Source organism: Motacilla alba, chromosome 3 (genome assembly GCF_015832195.1).
Source record: "Motacilla alba alba isolate MOTALB_02 chromosome 3, Motacilla_alba_V1.0_pri, whole genome shotgun sequence".
Lineage (NCBI taxonomy): Eukaryota > Metazoa > Chordata > Aves > Passeriformes > Motacillidae > Motacilla > Motacilla alba.
In genome coordinates, this window is record NC_052018.1 from 6623663 (window position 1) to 6641466 (window position 17804).

Here is a 17804-nt window from a genome sequence, read left to right on the forward strand (position 1 = left end):
CCTAACAAAGCACTTTCTTAGCTCCAGAATCAACAACTAGTAGAGAGCTAAAGAAAAAGAGAAAAAGGCATAACCCATGAGGATTGTGAAAATAATTTTAAGCCCTGAGGAAAGATTTTAAGCCCTGAGGAAAGCACAGTACTGAACAGAGCCTGAGTGGATAATGTCAGCCTGATTAAAATAATGAACTCTTGTAAAATTACAATCTTTTCACATTGAAAAGGCTGTTCATCCAAACTCAAGTTTTGCAAGGCAGTGAGTCACTAGAGGAAAACAGAAAAATCAGCACCTCCTGAGTGCACCAGTGGCTGCCTATTGCAACCATCATTTATCAGAGCTGGTGCTCCCAGGCAGGCTGGGGCTTTGCTGGCACTTTCCTGCTCAATCAACTCCGTGACAGAAAACAACTATATGAACATGATCTGTGGTCTCACCTCGTGAATTGGAAGAGGATGGCAAGGAGTTTGTAGTCAAGCATGTACTTGATATCACCAAGGCGGGTGCCCAGCAGGGATTTGTGACTTTTCTCACCAAATGTGGTTCTCAGAGAGATCCATCTGGAGTGGGACTTCACCTGGATACTGACCTGGTTAAAAGATAGGAGGCAAAAGCAGGGATAAATTATTTTCTTTTCCAATACAGAGATGTTATCACCAGAGCTCTGCAGGAATGAGGTGTAAGCCTGTACCTCACTCTCTGTTCTCAAGTGATGTGGAAAAGGCAGTGATCAGTGATGCAACACCATGGAAAATTTTACTTGGTTGAGACTAACAAAAGCAAAGTCTGCCTGTGAAGACCTGCATTGGGGTCACAGGAGACTGAGTGACTTGATCATGAAATTCAGGACTCATAAGTGTAAGGTAGAAAGAAATGATCCTGGCAGTATGTATTCTGTGATGGACTCTGAACTGACAATTACCACTCAGAAATGGGACCTGAAGAGAATGTCAACTGAATTCTGAGATGCAATTAAAGAAGGAAAATTAATTTTAAGATATTTTAGGATAGTAATGGAGGATAAAACCAAAACCAAAACAAAAAACCTGAACCCTCCAAACCAACATAAACAAAGCAAAACCAAAACAAGAGTAAATCAAAACAAAATAAAATAAATAAAGAAAGAAAGAAAAAAAACCCTCTTTTATCTAGACATCTGAGCTAACACAGTATAGCTTCTCTTATACTCCTATGCAGGAATAACCAGAAAGGATATCACAGTAATTCAGAGTATCTTCCCACCCCACTCCAAAAATCAATTAAAATAAAAGAATGTTACAGGCTTTTTTTTAATCCAATCAATGAATAGCTAACAGAATCAGGGGAAAAATGTGGAGAAATTTTTTCAGTTTCCTGGGCATCTCTGTCACTCTATCCAGAATTCTACAAAAGAGACTATTTTCCTATTTTGAAGACATCATCCACTTGTAACAAACTCAAGACTTCCATGGATCTGGCTGATCCCAAGATCACAATTGATTAAAGTGGATCATGAGGGAAACATTATAAGCTGTGACACAAGTTCCTGAGATAGTGACATGACTTAATAATTGAAGCACTAACTAAACAAAGGTCTCTGGTAGCTTTGTATATTCAGCATATTCTCACAACATATGGTAAAAAAACTTAATCTGCACAAAGAGTTTGTGTCACACTGGTAACAGGTTGATGAAACAGATAATAAAAAGGCAAAAGGGTCATTAAACAAAATTTATGATGAGAGTAAACAACATCTGGCACAGTTTTGCATTTATCTTTTGCCCTGCTCCCCAACTTGCCTTCATATTCAAATGTTGTGGGTCAGCCTCTATTTTCAAACACATCTTTTGTGTGACTTTATGCAGCTGACAGCAAACACCCTGTTAATGGTACATATAAGACACCATATAGAGGACAACTCATGTAAATGAGAGCTGGGCTGCTGGTAACTCAGGCTTTGGTAACCATTTAAAGCTCTAAAACTTCCTAAGCCAGTATCTAGAAAGCCAGAAAACCAACAAACAAGTTGCAAATGGGGAAAAGTATTAAATGTTTCTCTCAGGCAATGTGTCTGTTCCCCTTGTTCATTTAATTTCTCAATGAATAAAGCATTGCCGTAAAACTTTTAGTGACCAAATTCTCAAGTATCTGTCTGCCTTCAGTGGGCAAAGCACATGTGCAGACACATTCCACGTTTCTCATACCAACTGTCTCCTGGGAACCAATAAGTATCTTCAACTTATAAAGACCCAGAGAGCTAAAGAAGTCCAGATTTGCTACGAAATGCTCATTGTCCACAGCACTTAGGCTGGTAAAATTCTAAAATGCAGAGGATTCCTAGAGGTAAATAGCAAGGTCTCATTTTAACCCAGGACATAAGGGAGATACATGACCTTCTTATTAATTTTTCTCTAAACTTTTCTTTTTCATGAATGCTGTAAAATAATTACACCTTCTCTTGCAAATCCACCCAGCACAATAGTCACCATCACACATTTTAGAAAATAAAGAAAACACCCAGAGATTTAGCATGATTTACCTTCTCAGGTGGTTCAAAGAGAGGATCTTCTAATTAGATTCATCTTAAACATCATCTGCTTCCTACATAGCCCAGTCTGCTCTCTCAAAGAGAAATTAAACCACAGGAACTTTTATAATTAGTTGAACAAGTTATTGCTGCCCAGAAAAGTTGCCTCTAGAGCCTGCACTCAAATATCAAGTGTGAGGCTGAGCAGACATGCCACTGCAGAAAACCCACAAGGCATTTTAAGAGGAGATATTTCCTGATACCATTCATCAGGTTGTACTCATTATTTCCCCCTGCACTGATCTGAGTCCCTCAGTGTCTTATCTGCAGATTAGTGGACTAACTTGTTCCCCTGCTGTTACTCACCTTCTTTGTTCTAACAAAAGAGGGTGTTGAGGAATGAAAGCAGCAAAATCATGTTTCGTAGCTATGGCAAAATGTCTGTGGGCTTTGACTTAAACTATAAAGGAGAAAACCCCTAAAATTTTCCCACCTGAGCTGCCAGCCTGCTTACTGCGGGCTGTGCCTGGAAGGCTCAGTGGACACACATTTATGCCCTTGGAGAAGCTGCACAGAGATGCAGACCTGTGGCTCTGATGGCTATGGGAATTCCCAGAAATCAGGGGAAATTCTGACGTGTCATGTATGTTTCTATATTGAACAATATCCGGAGCCAAGAACACACAAATAGGGGACATCTGTCCAAGTAACAATGGAACCCTTGTCCCTACAGTGTTTGATAACAGTTGGTTTATCGATGGAATTTGTTTCCACAGCAGTGTGTGAGGCAGTGACTGACTGAGCTCTGTGGAAACCCCTGGGATTAAGCTCATGTTGTGGGGGAATTATTTTTTAAACACTGATTAATTCATGAGACAGGTCTGTTTCCTTTTCTGCAAACCTGCTCACCTGCAAGGTGATGAGTCAGACCTCAGCTGCTTGCAGCAGTTTTAAGGTGATTAAATTGGCATGACTGATGCCCTCGTCACCCTTACAGCATGTCTTTGTCTTCACTGCTGTGGTGCCATCGGTCTGATTTATTGCCCACCCAAGCTGGTTCAGGAATCTGAACAAGTAGAAGACCAAGGCTACATCTACAGCACTTAATGCCACCACCTCTCTCTCTGCAGATTGGTTTTATTGATGGCCTTGTGCTGGTGCCTTCCAGATTCTTACTCAGTTTAACTCCCTGTCCCTGCAGAAAACCAAAGCACCAATAAGGTGCCCAGCTCACTTTCCTCTGAGTCTGATCAGCTTAGAGAAGGTCCCAGTTAGTGCCAGAGCAAGGAGAGGAGCAGCTAAGTGGCCCCAAGCAAGGAAAAGAGATGGAACAAGGGCTGGCAGACAGGGCAGGATAAGGACAAGGAGGACATCTTCCTTTCTGCCCTGGCAAGCTGCTCAACACAAGTTCATGGTCTATCCCTACAGAAAAAGCTGATCATTTTCTCCCAAAGTTGCTCCCTCGGCTGACTGCTTGTAGGTTTGAATGAGCAGCAGTGCCAGTGCAGAGGCTGAGATGAAGAGGCTGAAGAATTGGCTTAGGCTGAGTTGCCTCTGCCTGTGGTGGAGCCACACTTTCCACATTGCCAGGCCTTGACTGGAAAACTGGTCTGTGTTACCTGCTTTCCCCAAACACCCTCTTTTTTTCTTTGCTTTTGTGGGGTTTTTTTGGGTTGTTTTGTTGTCGTTTTGTTGTTTTGTTTTTTGTTTTGTTTTCCAAAAATTTAAAGAAAGAGCATCCTGGGATGTGAGAATATGAAAGAATGTCAGCAAGGCTTTCTTAAAAGAGGGTTTCTGCTCAAGGTTTATCATCAAACTGCAGCCTAAAGGTATGAGAAATCTTGGTTTACTTTGCAGGAGAATGTGAAAATTATACAATGTCAGAACATTAGGTATGTAATCAACTTGGTATGCAAGCACAGGGGATGTTCTGATCGTCCTGATGTTTTTTCCTGAACTCACTCATCATGTACTGTCATGTCACCAGAAACTGTGAACTTCCTGGATTCCAAAGTCTCAACCCCACAACATTTTTATTTAAACAATTGAGTCTGCCATTAACCTTCACAGGCTCCAGAAAGCAAGAGGTGTTCTAGAGGACACTTGCTCTGAACTAGAAGTGCTCATCCAAACCAGGGCAGAGCTACAGGGATCCTGTAGTTCACTGGAAATGTGCTGATGCAAAAGCATGAGAACACATTTCATCTGTCATGAAAGACAGGCCACGGTGAGGTTCCCCCAGCTGCACCCTGGGAAATACTGTTCAAAGAGAAAGCAAATGTGGAAACAACTTAGAAATGAAGCTGTTGTGGCTCTCATGACTCACCCTTCCTCATTCCAGTCCTGGACATTCACACTTCAGTCTCATCTCTAGAAATTAATATCTCAGCAATTTGTGTAATCAAACCCCACTGTCAATTGTATCCAAATGCAGAAAAAAAGATGCCAGAACCTCTCAGAAACTGGATGCAACACTGCAGATTCTTACACCATCTGATATTCTTGAGTCTGAATTTTGTGTGTTCAGACATACAAAGCTGTGTTTTTAACATGTGAGGACAGAGTGAATCCCAAGCATATTGGAGCTTATAGGTAGATTACTTTGAGATAACAGTTTTTGGGGTGAATCTGACAATGCCTGGGGCTTCCTTTATTATCTCTATCACATGACTTTAGATAGTTTTGCCCATCTCAATCTTGCAGAAATTATTCTGGAGGGAGTCCTAAGAAATTTCTACCTAAATTCACTCACTGTAATGATGTTGAAATATTATTAATTTTTTAGCAAATATTTTTAATTGAAGACCTGGGAGGTAACAGAAGTGCACTGTGTGATGCTGTTGATGTTTTGGCTGGAGCCTTGTGTCCGGATATTGCTGTATTGGAGAGCATCCAAAGCAGAGCCATGGGAATGCAAAGACAAGAGCGTTGTATAACCTCAGTGACAAGAGCCATAATCTTGTGAACAGGCTGAAGGTTGTTCAGATTAGATAGGACAAGACTCAGGTATGGACACAATAACAGTTTGTCCCTTGGAAAAGGCCTGACATGGACACTCACAGTGATAGCTGGCTGAAGAATGTTGTGAAGTTACACAATCTTTAGCAAAATATGCATACAAATATGCTGGTGATTATGAAAAATATGTAATTTTAACATTTAGAAGCACAAAATTAGGCTACCCAGGGTGGCTGCAAAGTTTTCTTCAGTAGAGGTTTTTAAGAACAGGCTATACAATTGCTGATATGGAGGAGAGGCTTTGATTCTGCTTCCATGTGGGTTTGTTGCAGTGGGGTGATGGGTAGATTGTTTGCTGGTCTCTTCTAATTACCTGTGTATCTCTACACTTCAATTTGTGCAATGAATTAATTCAAAGAGATTCAGAGATGTGCAAGAGCACAGATCTGTGTTCTCAGACCTGTGTTGGACTGACCAGGGCAAGATTGTTCGCCTGTGCTTGGCACTGGTGAAACATCAAAAATCTTGTGTTCTGTTTGGGGCTCCTCATCACAGGAAGGCCACTGAGGTGCTGGAGCTTGTCCAGAGAAGGACAACAGAGATGGAGAAGGGTCTGGAGCACAAGTATGGTGAGGAGCAGCTGAGGGAGCTGAGGGAGCTCGGCCTGGAGAAAAGGAGCTCAAGTGGGACCTTCTCACCCTCTACAACTCCCTGACAGGAAGGTGAAACCTGGTGGAGGTCGGACTCTGCTCCCAAGTAACAAACAACAGAACAAGAGAAAATGGCCTCAAATTGCTCCAGGGGAGGTTTAGTTCGGACATTTAGAAAAAAATTATTCGAGGAAGGGGTGGTCAAACAGTGGAGTAGGCTGTCCAGGGCAGTGTTGTAGTCAGCATCCCTGGAGGTGTTTAAAAGATGTGCACACGTGGACTTGAGGGACATGTTTTAGTAGTGGATTAGCAGTGTTGGCTTGATGGTTGGACTCATGACCTTAGAGTTCTTTTCCAATCTACCTTAGACAGGTTTAGGAATTCCTTTCTTGACTTTTGCAGCACAATATTCTCACAGGTTTAAGCACAGAGGAGGTAAACTGTACCTACAGCCTTATCAAGGGTTTTCCCAAAACAATATTTCCGGAGGAGGGCTATGGTTCACACCTTTTTCTGCATCAGCTCACATTTTCCATCCTTGTTTGTGCAGTATTTATCTTTCCTTTTGACCTATGATTATGACTTTAGATTCCCCTATTCCTCTGTCAGCGTTCCCGTGAATTGTTGATGACCTTTTTACATAGCCAAATAATCTACATGGAAAATGAAAATAATTTAGACCCAGCTATCTGAAGATCAGGCTCAAATCATACCACGACCACGCAGGACTTCCTGCAAGGAGAGAACAACTCTCTAGGACTCACGTTTGCAGGGCACAGTAGCTGAAATAGCAACCATTTAGCTGGATGACAGAGAGCACAGAGAACACTGCCCAGCTGAATGTCCAAATTATCACATTCTCCAGGCATTCTTTATACTCTGAGAGCAGACAAAAGAAGTTTCTTTGAGCATTTTTAACACATTCTGGACAGTGCCAGTCAGCCCTGCAATGTTTTCCTAACCCTTCTGGCACAGTTCACAGTTGGACTTACCGCTTGTCACTGGAGAACAGCAATCTGCCAGATCAATGAGGGCATTCTTGCATGAATAAGCATCAGCTGCCACAGTTACTGGCTAAGCATTATCTCAGGGAAGGGAGAAGGTGAGAAACAGCCTGGCACATTTGGAGAGGCATGAACACCGCCCTGGTTACTGACCAGCTGTACAGCTGACCCCTCTGGGAAGGTACCACACTAAGGCTGGACCTCTGGCCAGCCTCTCCCATGGGGCTGGGTGACAACGGACCTGCACTAACAGCCACATTACTGTGTTAGGACAGAAAGGACATCTTTGGCAGGGTGGTGATGTCTGCAGGATTTTTGGGGATGGTCCCATGCACAGCCAGGAGCTGGACTCAATGATCCTTGTGGGTCCCTTCCGACTCAGCTTATACTGTGATTCTGTGATAGCTCATGGCTTCTGTGGCCTTGGCAGTGTAGCATGATACAGACACCTGGGGTCTACCAGAGGCAGAAATAACATGCTGTTGGCATTCTGTATAATCCCTTGCAGCAGAGCTGCCTCTACAGACATTCTCTCAGACCTGTGCCTCCTTACTTGGGTTCCTTGCTCAGGTAACCTCTGTTCACCCAGAGGGACCTGGCCTAATCCACCTTATCCTTCTGTCTTACTCACCAACTCTGTCTCTTATAGTCAGACATATTTGTAAGCTTTTCTTATCCTGCCAGTCATGTCTTTTTTCTAGAATCTTTCTGACAACATTTCTCATTTGATGTCAAGACTTAAGAAAAAGAAGATTTCCTGATTCTGGATGCATCTCAAGCACAATGCCCAGCTCCTAAGCTCCCCAGTACAAGAGATACACACTAAAGTGAGCCCAGCAAAAGGCCATAAAGATGATTAAGAGGTTGGAGCATCTGTCATACCAGGAGAGGCTGAGAGAGCTGCTTAGCCTGGAAGAGGAAAGGCACAGGGGGATCTTGACAATGTCTAAATATAACAGATGAGGGGACCTAAAGATACACCCACCGTGGAGTGGCTTCTCTGGTAAGGGGTTATAAATGCAGAAGTGGAAGCAAGCAGCTCTGTTTTAGAAGACACAGAGTTATCCTTCCCCATGCAGCCATCCCACATACAAGTATTTTTTTCCTGTTGGCTGTAAGCTTTCTACATGCTGTGTCTGGGAAAGCTGCCCCTCTTGTACTGCAATGGAGATGAATACACCTTCGGCATCAGCAGGAAGAAGAAAACAAACAACCTTGCAGGCACAACACATCTTCAACCAGCAGTTCTTTGTGAGGTGGGTATTAGTCCACAGCCTCAGTTCTTGGCCCTCCGCTCTGGCTGTGAGACATGTCCTGGGTCACTGAGGCCAAGAGCTCCCTGTGTGGTCAAGCAGACATATTCTGCTTTAAAGCCTCATTATAAAAGCCCTCAACTCTGTGCTTTTTACTCCTTTGTTCACACTGAGAGACCATTCTCCCTCCTTTCTAATGGGCTCTGCTAGCTTAATGTCCTGAACAGATTTGCCCTTGGTTGGATCCAAGGATTGTCTAGCCCAGTTGGTTCTTATCCAACAAGAGCTAGAGCAGAGGCCCTTGGGAAGAGTTTTACAAAATTGAAGTAAGTTTGCAGCAGCTCATCTTCAGAATGTTATTTCCACTTCTGGCTATTAGAGCTACAGGGATTTCTGGAGGCAAAGGCAGATCATTGGTGTTTAACAGCCCTAAAGGCCTACTAAGCTGACTCAAATGAAGTAAATTACAGGAAAACCCATGAGACTGTGCAGAATACATAATTTGCAGGAACAAGGAGGTCTGAATTCCTTTGCTTGCTTTGAATCTACCCCTCATTAGGGTCAAGTTTGATCCTTAATTGTCAAACTAGATAGAACAAATTTTTCCATGGCCTTTTACCCCATGTTACTTTTACATTCCCCATCAGCTGTCGAGGATGAAGAGTCCTATGCCATTTTAGCACAGCAGTCCTCCTGCCTCTTTGGTACTTGTTCTACATCTTTCCACTTTGGCTGGATTTTTTTTTTTTTTTTTTTGGTAACATAGTTAAGCTCAGTTACCCCCATGCCAACATTTTCCTGTGGCTTGAACAACTCTGCCTCCCTCCAGGTATTTTGGATGAGGCCTATGGTGCTGTGAGATCTGTGGAGGTGAAGGATGCCTGGAGAGAGGAACCAGGAACTGCTACAGGTTAGAAGGTGTGAAAGGGCAGATCTGCTGCTGGCACAGGCACAGTTTGGCACAGTTTGGCTCCATGGCTGCCCAGTAGCCTGTATCAGCTGAACCTTGGTTACCATTTGCAAAGAGCTATGGAACATTTTCCCAGAGTCTTGAACTCTGGGGCTAAAGCCTTGTTTTCAGTGCCTGTCCAGTTTGTTGTTCCTCAGCCACAACAGAAGAGCTTTCCTTTCTCTGCATAAAGCATGACCTTTGGGTGGTGCGTAATAAGTTGGATGATCAGACAATGTTTGTTTCAGACAGAAAACACACAATGACTTTAAGAAACACACACCCAAGCACAACAATATTTCATGGGAGAGTTGGCTGAAAGGGAAAGGGGGAACAAGGGAAGTTGCACTGACCTTAGATAACACATCTGAATAAGAACAAAAATAAAATAAACAGAAATTAATCAAGGACACAAAACTGAACTGCTTGGTGATAAGGATTCAAACAGGCAATAAACAAGCTGTGGCATGCTTTCTTTGTGATGTTTGTGGAACTGTGGTATTCCAGCTCTGTGCCTAGCATGGTGCAGGGGGCTGAGTTTGATGGGATGCTCAAGGATCTCTCAGACATGAGCAGGGGTTTTATTTTCTGTGGGAATAGAGGGGTAATTCTTATTTTTGTTGGTTTTGTGCAAACAGATGTCATGGCACTCATAAGTAAAGGGATGAATGTTCCCCATGCCACATGACATGTTAACATGCCAGACTGAAAACAGTGATAACTGCAACCAAAGTGAAATGGCATTTAAATCAGCACTTTACTGGAAAAAGAAAGCCCTGCCCAATTCTTGTCTTCTTCCTGGCAATTCTTTCTCACTTCCACTCGGGTTTTTCTCTACTCCAGCTAAGTCCTCCTCCTTGACCTTCATGTTGGAGTTTTGTAGAGAAGAAACAAAGAAAAAAGAAAAAAAAAGTTCTAGCCAATTAATTCCACCCTCCTATTTCAGCCCTCTGTATTGGCTGGGTACCACATGTTTGGAAAGACTGTGGAAAAGCACACACCAGCTCACCTCTAATGACTGGGATGGAAGAAGGGATGTACCCATGAACCTTTTCTTCTCCTTGTGCTTTGTGGAGCATCTACAGTGGGCTGCAGCCCTAATTCACAGTGAGAAGTAACACAACAAGATATTTGAAGCTCAGTACTCTGGGAGTACAGGGGAAGGAGGAACTTGCCAGGTACTCCCATATCAATGCAGTAAAGAGTGAGGTCTAACAATATCTGTTGCACTGGAATTTCCATGTGCTGCAATGAGTTTTGGATTGGGTCCCTGAGTCAGGCCAGACATGGGTTACTTCTATAGACTAAAGTACTAGAAAGACTGATGACTGCATGCTTCCTGCTCATTGCATTTTATTAACCTCTTGATTTTTTTCCTGTTATTACTGCAGCTGGCTGTGTAGGAAGCTCCTGTAAGTTGTGTAGGTGTCAGCCTTTTGGAGTACAATCATGCTCTGGACAGAAGGTGTTTCCTGTCTGAGGGCCTGGCTTGTTACACCTAGCAACAAAAAGATGGAAGTACAAAATAGCACCCACCTTTTGCACATAGAATCATATAAATAGAGGGAACTCCCTTAACCCAGTGAAGACAGGTCTCTGTTGTCCATGTCTCTTAATTGCCTTCTCTTATGATGAAGCCTGAGAGAAAAAAAATAATTGTTTCTATTTTGTTCCAGTGATTTCACTTCCTATTTTTGTACTGATCTGTCTTTCAGAGCACAGGAGAACTCAGAAAGGCTAAATAGTGCTACTATTTTTACTTCTTGGAAGCACTTTACTATTTTAACTTCTTGGAAGGCTGCACCTGTCTATAATATTTTCAAAATTTTCTCAGTCTGAAGATAAGCCTGTTTAATGTCTATTATTCATTAAAGTCTTCTGAACACTAGTAAAACAAACAAATCCCATCTGTGTTGATGATACTGTGGCTTGATCTCACACCTGGTGCCAAGGATGAAGATGCTTATCTCCAGACTGAGACCAGGGATGATCCAAACTTGTGAACCCCTGTGGTGCTTGTTGGGTTCACATGGCACAAAAACACAGCATTGCAAAGACAATTTAAACCTGATGGCAAGTTTGACCATGAGATACAACACCAAGGAATGGCATTTCTCCAGCCACAGGGAGCCTTTGAGGAGCTTAAACAAGCACCTGCCATGACATGTAGGGCCTGAGTAGATGAGCTGCTGAGGTCTCTTTCTGCCTACTTTTAGGAGGTCTACTCCACAGTTACCATGTTCCCTGTCTCAGCCAATGCTAATGGCCAAGACTCACAGGAATCCCAAGAACAGCGTGGACCAGTCAGCAGCACAGCCTGGGCTCCTTGTTTAGGGAGAAAAGGAGAGTTCAGGCCCATGGAGGGGAGCCGTGCCCTGCTGATGGCCTCAGGGTTAACACACCCTGCCCTGCTGCTGTGACACTGTTGCTCCTAATTCTAGCACGGCCTAAAATAAAATGCACATTTCAGGCACAAGAAGGTTCTTCATCTCCCTGCCAGCTCACTCATCCCCCAGCTCAATGGGATGAAGCTGGGATGAAGCTGAGCTTTGGTTGCATCTCCCACAAGAAGTTTTCTGAGTCCTTTGTGCTCCTCTCTGCTGACTCTGCCAGCAATCTAGGCCTTGCTTCAGTAGGAACCTCCTCTGCTTCAACACCCTCGAAAGGGGACAAGGGAAGCTTCCATTTACTGCTGTCAGATGGATTAAGCATTTGAAAGTTTGGTATTATGATGCTGGAGCAGTGCTGGAAGGACGATGGCATGGCTGCTCAGAAACAAGGTGCTCAGGAGAAGAGCAGGCAGCTTTGAAAGCAGATTTTCCATAGTAACATAGAACATCTCCCCTAAAAAGACAGGCTGAGAGATCTGGGGCTGTTCAGCCTTGAGAAGAGAAGACTCCATGGAGGCCTTTGAGCTCCTTCCAGTACCTAAAGGGATAACAACAGGGCTGCAGTGACAGAACAAGGGGTTTTGGGGGAGATGGCTTTAAATGAACAGAGGACAGGTTTAGATTGATTAGGAAGAAATTCTTCCCTGTGAGTGTGATGGGGAATTGGCACAGGTTGCCTAGAGAAACTGTGGCTGCCCAATCCCTTTAAGTATCCAAGGCCGGGCTGGATGGGACTTGGAGCAACCTGGTCTAGCGAAAGGTGTCCCTGCCCATGGAAAGGGCTGGACTGAGATGAGCTTTAACATCCTTTCCAACCCAAAGCACTCTGTGATTCTATGATTTTACATGCTGTGTCCTAACTGCAATAAGGGACAGTGTTTATGAACAGCACTTGAACCTTTTAAGCCACAGACTTGAAACAGGATGGATAACAGGAGGAAGGAAGGAAGTGCCATCAGTCCTGTTTAATTGCCAGAGACACTTGAGGCATGCACAGGCTCATCCGGGATCTCAGGCCTAGGATCAGCCAACCCAAATTTTAGGGACAATGGGCAAGAATTTAAAGAATTTCTCTCTCAAGAAGGCACAGTGAAACAATTTCAGGAGCAAGGGGCATTCTGTGAATAGCCTGTCATAAGGCACGTAGGGACACCTTTGGAATGAAGATGGCTTTCACACACTCAGTTTAATGGTCATGGAGGGCCAAGCCTGTGCTCACAGGATTGAGCCAAAGCAGGAACTCTAGTAGAGCTTTTCCTCTGAGCATGAACAATTGGGGGAAGCTCTGTCGTTTTGAGGAATTTCCGAAGACAGTAAATTACATACTTGATCACAGCTCTATTATGTTTTGAGGGAAGGCATTTGGAAATTAATATTTCATATTAAGATTTAAATAGGGCATGCATACAGCTCTGCTGCTCACAAACACCCTCAAACTTGGCTGCCACGGCACTCTCCATGCTGGTGAGGTGAGTTTAAACAGACCCTGGGTTGGCAGCAGCCAACTTTGTAAGCAGACTGGCAATCTGTGTGCCTTGCTGCCAAACAAGGATGGTATTTGCTGTCTCCGCTTCACAGGGTACTTAGAGAGACCCTGGGACAGGAAAAACCCATCAGTGGCTGCACTAATGATCTGATAAAGCAAAACTTGTGGAAGTATCTAGAAGGCAAATGAGATGTGGCTCCCTTTTCATCCAGAATGAAGGAAATCAATGCCAGGAGAAGGATATTAGGTGACTTTTGAGGTCTTCCTGAAACAAGTATTGCTTTGTGTAAATCAGCCGATGGAGATGACACAAGGGAGTTTAAAGGTTCTTTTCCTGGGCTGGGAAAAAACTTCTGTTTATGCAAAAGTGGTCCATTGCAAGGTGTCTGAAGTGTGGGCTAGATATCCTGTTAGTGTGGGCTCACCCTGGTCTGAAGCTAACACCCACACAGGGTCTCGTTTACCGCCCATTTGTCAGAGGGATGGAGGAGAGAATAGGATGAGAAAAAGTACAAATAATAGTGGATTGAGATAAATAGAGGTTAATAAGGAAACAAAGAGTAAAGCAAAAAAAAAGTGATGTGAAGGCAATCCTTCACTACCTCCCACAAGCAGATATATATCCAGAAAATGTCCAAGCAATGGCAGGTTTGGAAGACAACCCTGACTTCCACCATTACTTTTTTGTTGCTGAACACGATGTTATACAGTTTGAAACATCGTTTTTGTGAATTCAAGTCAGCTTTCCCTGTTGTAATCTCTCCCAACCCCCATCCCACTCACTACGGAGTCAGTGGGAAGAAAAGGAAAGCCTTGACTCTCTGCAAGCACTGCTCAGCAATAGCCAAAACATTGGTATGGTGTCAACACTGTTTCAGCCACAAATCCAAACAAAGCACCTTATGAGGAAAGTTAATTCAATCCCAGCACACCCATCTTATTTGGATTGCTCAGATGGGAATTATGATGGAGAGGGGAGGGTTTTGGGGCAGAATTCATTGCAGGCTTCCACAGGAATAAACTGAAGTTTGTAGAAAAGATATAAACTGTGTGCAGACATGGTGGATTAAGGCTACAATATCCATGTCATGCCATGGGATGGCTGTGAGAGGGAAACTTCTTCCAGGCCACCATCAACAGCAGATAAGCATTTGGAACAGGCTGCAAATGTAGTCAAAAACTCGTTAACAAAGTCCACTGGTGCAGCATTATAACATGCAAATATAGCAGTGTAATTACTAGACAACCTGCTACAGTGAATTATCTGCTCTGCAGGAGCTCATCTTTTCTAAAAAACTCCCAACCGCACAAACGAGGAATCAATCATTCGTCCATCAGAGAGAAACAAGCCATTGCAAATCTTTTGCTATCTCTTTTCCATTTTACTTGTTCCTGCACACCAACCTTGTGCATTCCATCTCATCCACATTCTTAATACAACCAGTTCAGGGCCACTATCACAGCCCCGCAGCTCCTGCCCTCACCCAGTGCTGGTTCAGTCCTCTCAGGATGCTGCCCAGCATAGATAAGGGGTAGAGCTGCTGCTCCTTACCAGCAGGGCAGGTGCAGGATCAGATTAACCCATGGGCGGTAACTGCCCCCAGGCAGGCTGAGCCACATGCAGGATCATTTGAGAAATAAACTCTGTATAAACATGCAATTGGGGTGGATCTGCTCATGGATGTCAGTTGAACCCCTTCTGAAGATCACGGTCCTAAGAAACTCTTTCATGGAAAACTGGAAATGGTTTTCTGCAAGGAGTTTGGTTTCATTGTAGATTCATCCCATTTGATCTTGAAAAGAGTAGATTGTTGCTCTTGAAAATAGATTGTTGCTCAAGGCTGAGTTTAATGCCAGCAGCAAACCATTTCAGTTTCAAGTGCAATACAACCCCAAAATAATGCCGTCCTTGTGGATGATGAAATTCACTTCCATGCTTGTCTGCTGTCTTCTGGGAAAATGTGAATCACAGCCCTGAGCAGTAGCAGCAGCAGATAGGTTTCTTGGTCAAGATGAATGGGTTAAAAAAAAGGAACTCTAGTAAAGGCTGCACTGGTCTTTTGTGTTATAACAATGAGAGGAAGCTCTGCCTAGTTTGAGGAATTTCCCACGTCTCCAATTCAGATGTTGGAGAACTTCTTTATTAAGCCTGCCTAAGAGGTGTTAAAAAAATAAAAATAACCAAGAAGATCAGGACAAAGATATCTTCCCAGTGCCTACGCATGTTCTCTATGTTTGTTTTTTAAACCTGGATCACCGGAGGCAAACTCAGATGAATTTAGGGAAGTTAAATAGTGACAGATGCCAAATAGTCACAGCAGGTTCCTGCTGAGGTGGCTGACCCATCACTGAGTTCAGTGAAGTGTCACTGCTACCCAGGTGCTAAAGACTTGCCTCTAAATTTCTTTAAATATCACTTCATTCTGCAATGTTGCCAGACATCACTGGACAGGTTAAGTGACAGAAATAGATGAGGAATTTTCTGGGTGAGAGGAAAATCTGTGGGTTGCAAAATACCATTTTCATCATGCAACAGCAAGTGATGAAAGCAGAAGAAATGGGCCTCAGGCTTTCAAATTCACAACATCCTTTGCTTTGCTATTTCCATGCTTGTCATAAGCCCATTGCCTCGTAAAACTGCCACTGAAAGTGTGAGTTACAGCACTCAAACAAAAACACCTTTCTCCCCCAAATCCAAAAGCTCCTCATGCACACAGGTGAGCATTGCTTTCCCATGATGGGGAGAGAGAAACAAGGTTGTACAGGGTCACATCACTGCACTGCTTTTTTTCTGAATCATGATCATTTAAGCCAAGTAGATACTTCTCCACCAGAGATGTTTGGAAATGGAGCAGAACTTTTGGAGATATAGACATCAAAGGAGGTGAAAGCATCAGAAAGCCTCCCTGTATCCCCCCTGACACTGAACACTGGCAGCAGCACTCCAGCACACCACCATAAAATTTGCTTTCATTTAAGCAGCTGAAAACACAGATTAAAAAATAATGGAAACAAGATAAATGTGATGCTCAAAGAAAGTATACAGCAGTTTCTCAGCCTGTGGCCCTGAGTGCCCCAAGTCCCTCTCCCCTGTCAGCAAGTTTCACCTAAAATGAAACTAAAGGGAGATTGCTCTTAAAAGAAACAAACCCACTGTTCTCTACAGCTAACAAAATACAGCGCTTGCATCTGCACTGCAAATTCCAGCCACTGTAAGTACAAAACAAAGTGGAAAAAAAAAAGAAGAAAAAATTCTAAATACTATTGCAGTTGACTTTTTTTCTCCGAAACTCTGCAGCGCAACTTAGGAGGTAATAAACGCAATGAGGATTAGCACAGCACTTCCCTGCACTTCCCTCTTTACCTCTGCAGCCCCAAGCTTAAACTAAAGCAATCATAACCTCTATTAGCATTCACCAGCCAAGTGAACAGGCAGTAGCACTTTGTCAGGAGCTTGAATGGCTTAATTCATACCCTGAACAGCCAAAACCATCCTACAGAAAACTGCCAAGTAATCACCACAAAATGAAACCTGTGACGATTGCTGTTCCCCTGGCAAAAACTGCAGCAGGTTTACTGGTGATGCAAAGGTTGCACTACACTGTCAGAATCCAGACCCAAAAATTCCTTCAAGCCACCCTTGCCCTCCCCAAAAGCATTGTCAAAGCAATGGCACATTTCACACACAGCATCCATACCTGTAGAGCAACAAGTGCTGGTCCCGTCCGAGTCTTTTCCAAACTTGTCCTCTTGTGCTGGGATGGAAACTTTCCCTCCAAGTGTCACCTCCTGCCTCAGCCTTTGCCCTTTGTTTTCCCAGGATCTGGAGACACACCTGCTTTTCCCTGTGTGCTGTCACTTCTTGGGCTTGGGGTTTGTTTTTTGTCTTGCTTTTCTTTTCGGAACAAATTAAACAGCCCGTGAGCAATTCTCAGTGAGCGAGAGAAAGAACCTTTTGGCTTGTGGTGATTTAATCAAGCAAACCCCGTGACCTCCCTTTCCTGCGATCAGTGGGAACTGATCCCTTCTCCACCAGTGCAGGGTGGAGTTGCAGCTAAAAAGCACAAGCTTGAAAGCTGGAAGGGCAGGACAGGTCTTCCTCCTCCGTTTGTTGTGTCACAGAACATGGTGATTCCTGCTGCTTCGAAATACAGAGGTGACCTCTGGCCAGGAAGGAACCTGGAAATATTTTCTAAGTGATTTCCTGCTGTTGGGGGGAAAGTGGATGTAAGGGACACTTGTGTGGGGGTGCTCACAGAGCTCTGGGGAGTGTGATTTCAAGGTGAGCAGCACACTTTTTTGGTCATCAGGGGTGTGAAAGTAAAAGAAATTTTTCTTATTTTTATTTTTTTTAACCCAGGGTTAGCTGTTCTGAGAGTCTCAGTTTTCACTATACTGAATAATCTGGAGCCCACAGGTGCTCCTCAGACTTTCAGTTGTGGTGCATTTCCTTCCACAAGGTCCTGAGGTACTCTGCAAAGTAATAATGGAGAGCCACTCCACATGGAGCCTGTGTTCAGCAACACCCCAGCAATGCAGCTGTGCCACAAGGGCTCCTTGTCAAGATGCAGAAGAAATCTGGGCAGGCTCATGCATCAAGAAGAACAACTT

At 43.7% G+C, this 17804-nt stretch overlaps 1 protein-coding gene across 2 annotated transcripts in view; it reads right to left on the reverse strand.

Moving 5' to 3' along the window:
- Positions 1-17306, reverse strand: part of ADGRF5 (adhesion G protein-coupled receptor F5) — a 41313-nt gene extending 24007 nt beyond the window's left edge. Inside the window, exons 1-3 of one of the 2 annotated variants that reach the window (XM_038132005.1) lie at positions 16892-17306; positions 10854-10955; positions 435-586 (exon numbers count right to left, since the gene is read on the reverse strand). The gene's annotated coding sequence lies outside the window, so the exon portion shown is untranslated. The remainder of the gene's footprint in view (positions 1-434; positions 587-10853; positions 10956-16891) is intronic. The other variant, XM_038132006.1, reaches the window with a different exon arrangement.
- Positions 17307-17804: the final 498 nt, after the last annotated feature.